Source organism: Suncus etruscus, chromosome 4, assembly GCF_024139225.1.
Source record: "Suncus etruscus isolate mSunEtr1 chromosome 4, mSunEtr1.pri.cur, whole genome shotgun sequence".
Taxonomy (NCBI): domain Eukaryota; kingdom Metazoa; phylum Chordata; class Mammalia; order Eulipotyphla; family Soricidae; genus Suncus; species Suncus etruscus.
Window position 1 is genome coordinate 158,876,311 of NC_064851.1, and position 7,060 is coordinate 158,883,370.

A 7,060-nucleotide genomic window follows, 5' to 3' on the forward strand; every position below is an offset into this window, starting at 1 on the left:
CCAAATCCCTCCTCTTCACTATCTCCAGCAAAACACCAGAATGATGCTCAGGTCCTGGACTTTAAACAAACACCAACCCCCCTGGCCAGAGTGGCCAAGGCAGTGATTTCAGGATATTCGCTTTCCCTACGAATATAGCTCTCACATAAGACAAATAGGAAAGTAAGAGCCAATATGTAGGGTTCCCACTCTACTCCCACCTCTTCATACTACTATAGCAGATTATACAATTGGGGTTTGGTAGAAAGAATATCAGCTCAATCAATAAGTGAGCCATTTGTACACAGGCCAGTAAATTGCAGTGGGGGCAGCTTTCCCTTGCCACCAGCCACCACTGAACAGCACAAGTTCATCCTCTTGCCATTAGCAATCAGATTGCCTCATTTGAAAGCTACTCGGAAAATTTGAGGTCATGTTTCTAAGCTGAAGAACTTACATGAGTGTGTGCATTTGTGGAGGAGGTCATCACTCTAATTAGTCTATAGTAGGAAAATAGACTTGATTTTCTAATAAGTACGAGGTTCTGAATGGGGAGAAATTTATCATATACATTTCTAAGTTTTGAAGCTGCAAGATATTACCCAATCATATCAGTTGTTTGGGAAGGAAGTTTCATCATCTATTTTTAGTTGGTAGATATTTATTGAGATTCTAGTACCCAGTTTTAAAACTGGTACGCAGTTTTAAAGATGGCCCTTATTCAATATCATGTAATATTTTTATTTGTCCTTCATTTGAATAACTAATATATGGTGCTTTTCAGTTTATAAAATACTTTTATCCATTTATTTGTATTCTGTTAGATGTTATTTTTTAAATTGATCTTTTATATGTATGGGTCAGGTTAATATACTACATTATTTTTGAATATATAACAATGATTTGATATTTCTGTATACGTTGCTAAATAATCACTACAGTGAATCTTGTTTAACATCTATCACCACACATTATTATGAAAGTGTTTATGAATGATGATAATTTGGGGATTTATTTACTTAGCAGTTTTTCCTCCCCTGCCCTCCCTCGCTCCACTTAGCAATTTTTAAATATGTATACAGTATTATAAATGATAGTCACTATGCTGTTGATTATAATCCCAGGATATATTTATCATATTATATAAGCAGAAAAAAATGTTTTTTGCTTTTGGGGTCACACCCAGCAGCATTCAGGGGTTACTGGCTCTATGCTCAGAAATTATTCCTGGCAGGCTCAGGGGACCATATGGGATGCCGGGATTGGAACCACTGTCCTTCTGAATGCAAGGCAAACACCCTACCTCCATGCTATCTCTCCAGACCCAAGCAGAAATATTTTTAGGTTTTGTTTTTGGTGGTGGTGCCATACCAAGCTGTGCTCTTGTCTGCACTCAGAGATTATTTTTGGTGGGGCTCAGGAGATCAGATGGGGTGGCAGGGATCAAATTTGGGTTAGCCCTATGCAAGGTAGGTACCCTTCTTACTGTACTATTACTCTGGTCCCCGTAACCAGAAATTTGTATCCCTTAGTTGCTTGCACACATTTTTGACTACCTACCTCTACTATTATATATTTATAACCCTATCTCTGGCAACTATTCATATGTTGGACTTGGGTTTTCAGTTTAATGTGTGTCTGATTGTGTGTTTTTTATATTCTACATATTAGTGAGACCACACGTTGTTTTTCTTTGATTCATTGTATTTAGCATAAGATTCTTAAATTCCATCTGTGCTGCTATTGGGGAGTAGAGGAAAATTTCTCCATTACTGCTGAACTCTTCTTAAAATGAATAAATAAGTTTACATCAGGTAAATTGGTAGGAGGCAAGTACTAAACTAATAATATTTAGAAAGAATTTATAAAGCAGAGGTGCATATCTTTGTTGAAGAAGCTGCAGAGCCCCAAAGCGGGGGAGACATAATCTTCATCTTTTTTTTGTTTGTTTTGTTTTTATTTTTGGGTCACACCCAGCAGCGCTCAGGGGTTACTCCTGACTCTACACTCAGAAATCGCTCCTGGCAGGCTCAGGGGACCATATGGGATGCTGAGATTCAAACCACCAACCTTTTGCATGCAAGGCAAACACCTTACCTCTATGCTATCTCTCCGGCCCCATAATCTTTATCTTTTACTCTGAGTAAAATGGTGACTTTCTGAGCTGGAAAGGGCATATCCCTAGATACACCTACCCACAAATGATATCCCTAGTCTAAATTATTCTAGGTTATAAAAAGGGGTTCTTTAGTGTGGAAAAGGAATAAAAACTTGGGACCAGCATATCTCTTTCTCCCTGAGAAAAATGTGTAAAGGATTGTGACAAAGACAAGAGCCTCAACTGCCTTAGTCGTTCATAATTTATCATCTGTATTTCTTAAATAATGATAGAATTCCCAAATATTCACTTACCTTAGATCCCTGTGCCTAGTTGACACTTTAAAAAATTATTCTTGGTACAATGAGAAAAGTTTGTTTGACCCTTTGAAACGGATTTCCACATTTCCAAAGGTAATGTTTTTATGGTTGAATAATTTACCATTATGTGTTTGTATATATATATTATAAGGTATATATGTATATGTATGTACTATATATGTTGTTGTATCCATTTAGCCATTAATGAGCACATATTAATTCCATATTGTAGCCTTGTAAATATTGTTTAATGAATATGTACTATATATGTTGTTATATCCATTTAGCCATTAATGAGCACATATTAATTCCATATTGTAGCCTTGTAAATATTGTTTAATGAATATGGGTGGAGCAGATATCTTTTTTTTTAAGAAACTTTTTTTTGTCCCCCCCATTCACAAGGCAGACCAGGCAAACCCACGGGCCACATATTGTATTTGTATCTGTTTTGTTTCTTCATTGCAAAATGAGATCTATGCAGTGTGCAAAAGAATTCGTTCATAAGTTTTGTTTTTACTATAGTCAGACCCTCCAATGGTCTGAGGGACAGGGAACTGGCCCCTGTTTAAAAAGTTTGAGGACCCCTGAGGCAAAGGATCTGGGTTGAGGTGCATATGGGGTGCATTTACTGTACCTCCTCTTTCTATATAGTCAGTGTAAAGAACACAGCCAGTGGTAAACATTGGGAGGCCTTATCTTTTCTCTTCTTTTTTTCTAATTTATATATATATATATAAAATTCCTTCATCAGTGCAACATTCCCATCACCAATATCCCAAGTGTCCTTCCTCCCCACCCCACACTGGCCTGTACTCTAAACAGGATTTCTACTTCCCTCATTCAGTCACATTTTGTTATGATAGTTCTCAGCATAATTATTTCTGTGACTGCACCAAACAATCCCTGTGGTGAGCTTCATGTCGGGACCTGGACCCTCCTGTCCTCTATTTTGTCTCTGAGAATAATTACACAAATGTTTTTCATTTTTCTCAAAACCCATAGATTAGTGAGACCATTCTGTGTTTATCTCTCTCCCTCTGACTTATTTTACTCAGCATAATAGATTCCATATACATCCATGTATAGGGAAAGTTCATGATTTCATCTCTTCTAATGGCTGCATAATATTCCATTGTATATATGTACCATAGTTTCTTTAGCCATTCATCTATTGAGGGGCATCTAGGCTGTTTCCAGAATCTGGCTATTGTAAACAATGCTGCAATGAATATAGGTGAGAGAAAGGGATTTTTGTATTGTATTTTTGTGTTCCTAGGATATATGCCTAGGAGTGGTATAGCTGGATAATATGGGAGCTCAACTTCAGCTTTTGCAGAAATCTCCATATTGCTTTCCACAAAGATTGGACTAGAATTCCCACCAGCAGTGAATAAGAGTTCCTTTCTCTCCACATTTCTGCCAGCACTGCTTGTTCTCATTATTTGTGATGTGTGCCAATCTCTGTGGCGTGAGATGGTACCTCATAGTTGTTTTGATTTGTGTCTCCCTGATGATTAGTGATGTGGAGCATTTTTTCATGTGCCTTTTAGCCATTTGTATTTCTTTTATGTCAAAGTGTCTGTTCATTTCTTCTCCCCATTTTTTGATGGGGTTAAATGATTTTTTTTCTTGTAAAGTCTGTCAGTGCCTTGTATATTTTGGATATTAACCCCTTACCTGATGGGCATTGGGTGAATAGTTTCTCCCACTCAGTGGGTGGCTCTTGTATTCTGGGCACTATTTCCTTTGAGGTGCAGAAGTTTCTCAGCTTAATGTAGTCCCATCTATTTATTCCTGCTTTCACTTGTTTGGAGAGTACTGTTTCCTCTTTAAAGATACCTTTAGTCTCAATGTCATGGAGTGTTTGACCTACATGTTGTTTATGGTTTCAGGTCTGATATTTAGGTCTTTAATCCATTTGGATTTTATCTTTGTACATGATGTTAACTGGAGGTCTAAGTTTGCTTTTTTACAAGTGGCTAGCCAATTGTGCCAACGCCAATTATTGAAGAGGCCTTCCCTGTTCCCTATAGGATTTCTTGCTCCTTTATCAAAAATTAGATGACGGAATGTCTGGGAAACATTCTCTGAGTACTCAAGCCTCTTCCACTGAGGGTCTATCTTTATTACAATACCATGCTGTTTTGATAAATATTGCTTTGTAATACAGTTTAAAGTTGGGGAAAGTAATGCCTCCCATATTCCTTTTTCCAAGTATTGCTTTAGCTATTCTTGGGTGTTTATTGTTCCAAATGAATTTCAGAAGTGTTTGATCCACTTCTTTGAAATATTTCATTGGTATCTTTAGAGTTTTGCATTAAATCTGTACAGCTTTGGGGAGTATTGTCATTTTAATATTAATTTTCATTTTAATATTAATCCTTATGATCCAAGAGCAGGGTATGAATTTCCATTCCCTTGTGTCTTCTCTTATTTCTTGGAGCAGAGTTTTATAGATGTCTTTTCACATCTTTAGTCAAGATATTTGAGTTTGTGCGACACTAATGTGAATGGGGTTGTTTTCTTAATGTCCATTTCTTCCCTATCATTATTGATTTCTGTGTGTTAATTTTATAGCCTGTTATGTTGCTATATGCATCTATTGTTTCTAAAAAGCTTTTTGATAGAGTCTTTAGGGTTTTCTAAGTATATGTCATCTGCGAACAGTGAGAGCTTGACTTCTTCCTTTCCTATCTGGATTCCCATGGTATCTTTTTCTTGCCTAATCGCTATAGCGAGGACTGCCAGCACTAGGTTGAATAGGAGTGGTGAGAGGGGTCAACCTTGTCTTGTACCAGAGTTTAGAGGGAAGGCTTTCAGTTTCTTTCCATTGAGAATAATATTTGCCATTGGCTTGTGATAGATGGCCTTGACTAGATTGAGAAAGTTTTCTTTCATTCCAATCTTGCTGAGAGTTTTTATCAAGAATGGGTGTTGGGGGGCTGGAGAGATAGCATGGAGGTAAGGCATTTGCCTTTCATGCAGGAGGTCATCGGTTCGAATCCCAGCGTCCCATATGGTCCCCCGTGCCTGCCAGGAGCAATTTCTGAGCATGAAGCCAGGAGTAACCCCTGAGCACTGCCGGGTGTGACCCCCCCCCCAAAAAAAAAAAAAGAATGGGTGTTGGACTTTATCAAATTCTTTCTCTGCATCTATTGATATGATCATGTGATTTTAATTTTTCTTCTTGTTGATGTTGTGTATTATGTTGATGTATTTATGAATGTTAAACCATCCTTGCATTTCTGAGATGAAACCTACTTGTTCAAGTGAATGATCTTGATAAGGCATTGAATTCTATTTGCCAGAATTTTATTGAGGATCTTTGCATCTGTATTCATCAAGGATATTGGTCTGTAATTTTCTTTTTTGACTGTATCTCTGTCTGGTTTTAGTATCAAGGTGATATTGGTTTCATAGAAGCTGTCTGAAAATGTTCACGTTTTATCAATTTCATGAAAGAGCCTGGCCAGAATTGGTAGTAGTTCCTCTTGAAAAGTTTGAAAGGATTTATTAGTGAATCCACCTGGGCCTGGGCTTTTCTTTTTGGGGAGATATTTGATTATGGTTTTAACTTCCTCAATAGTGATGGGGGTGTTTAGATATGTTACATCTTCCTTGTTCAACCATGAAAGATTATAAGAATTTAAAAATTTATCCATTTCTTCCAGGTTCTCATGTGTCATGGCATAAAGTTTCTCAAAGTAATTTCTGATTACCCTTAGAATCTCTGCAATATCTGTAGTGATTTCCCTCTTTTCATTTCTAATACAGGTTATCAAGTTTCTCTCTCTTCTTTTGTGAGTTTTGCCAATTGTCTATCAATCTTGTTTATTTTTTCAAAGAACCAACTTCTACTTTCATTGATCTTTCGGATTATTTTTTGGGTTTCCACTTCATTGATTTCTGCTCTAAGATTTGTTATTTCCTTCTGTCTCCCTATTTTTGGTTCCTTTTGTTGATCTTTCTCTAATTTTATGAGCTGCATTATTAGGCTATTCAGGTATGCCCCTTCTTCCTTTCAGATGTGTGCTTGCAAAGCTATAAATTTTCCTCCCAGTACTGCTTTTGCTGTGTCCCATAGATTCTGATAATTTGTATCATCATTGTCATTTGTTTCCAGGAAAGTTTTAATTTCTTTTTTTGATTTCATCACGGACCCACTGGTTATTCAGTAGCAGGCTATTTAGTTTCCAGTTGTTAAAGTTTTTTTCTGTGTGCCATTGTAGTTCACGTCTAATTTCAGAGCTTTATGATCAGCAAAAGTAGCCTGCAACATTTCTTTCTTTTTTTTTTCTTGTTGTTGTTGTTTCCCCGCCCGCCTGCCCACCCGGACTCCATCCTGCAACATTTCTATCCTCTTAATTTTATCGAGATATGTTTTATGTACCAGCATGTGCTCTATTCTGAGGAATGAGCCATGTGCACTGGAGAAGAATGTGTTTCCAGGTTTCTGAGGATGGAGGTGTCCTATATATATCTACTAGGCTTCTTTCTTCCATTTCTCTTCTCAGGTCTAATATATTTTTGTTGGGTTTCAGTCTGGTTGACCTATCAAGTGTAGAAAGGGCCGTGTTGAGGTCTCCCACAATTATTGTGTTAATACTGATGTCCTCTTTCAAATTTGCCAAAAGTTGTATTAGATATCTTGCTGTCTCTC

The 7,060-nt window shown here is 37.2% G+C and overlaps 1 pseudogene; it reads right to left on the bottom strand.

The window, feature by feature from the left end:
- Positions 1–2,952: 2,952 nt before the first annotated feature.
- Positions 2,953–3,092, bottom strand: LOC126008017 (uncharacterized; annotated as a pseudogene).
- Between the last annotated feature and the right edge of the window lie 3,968 nt (positions 3,093–7,060).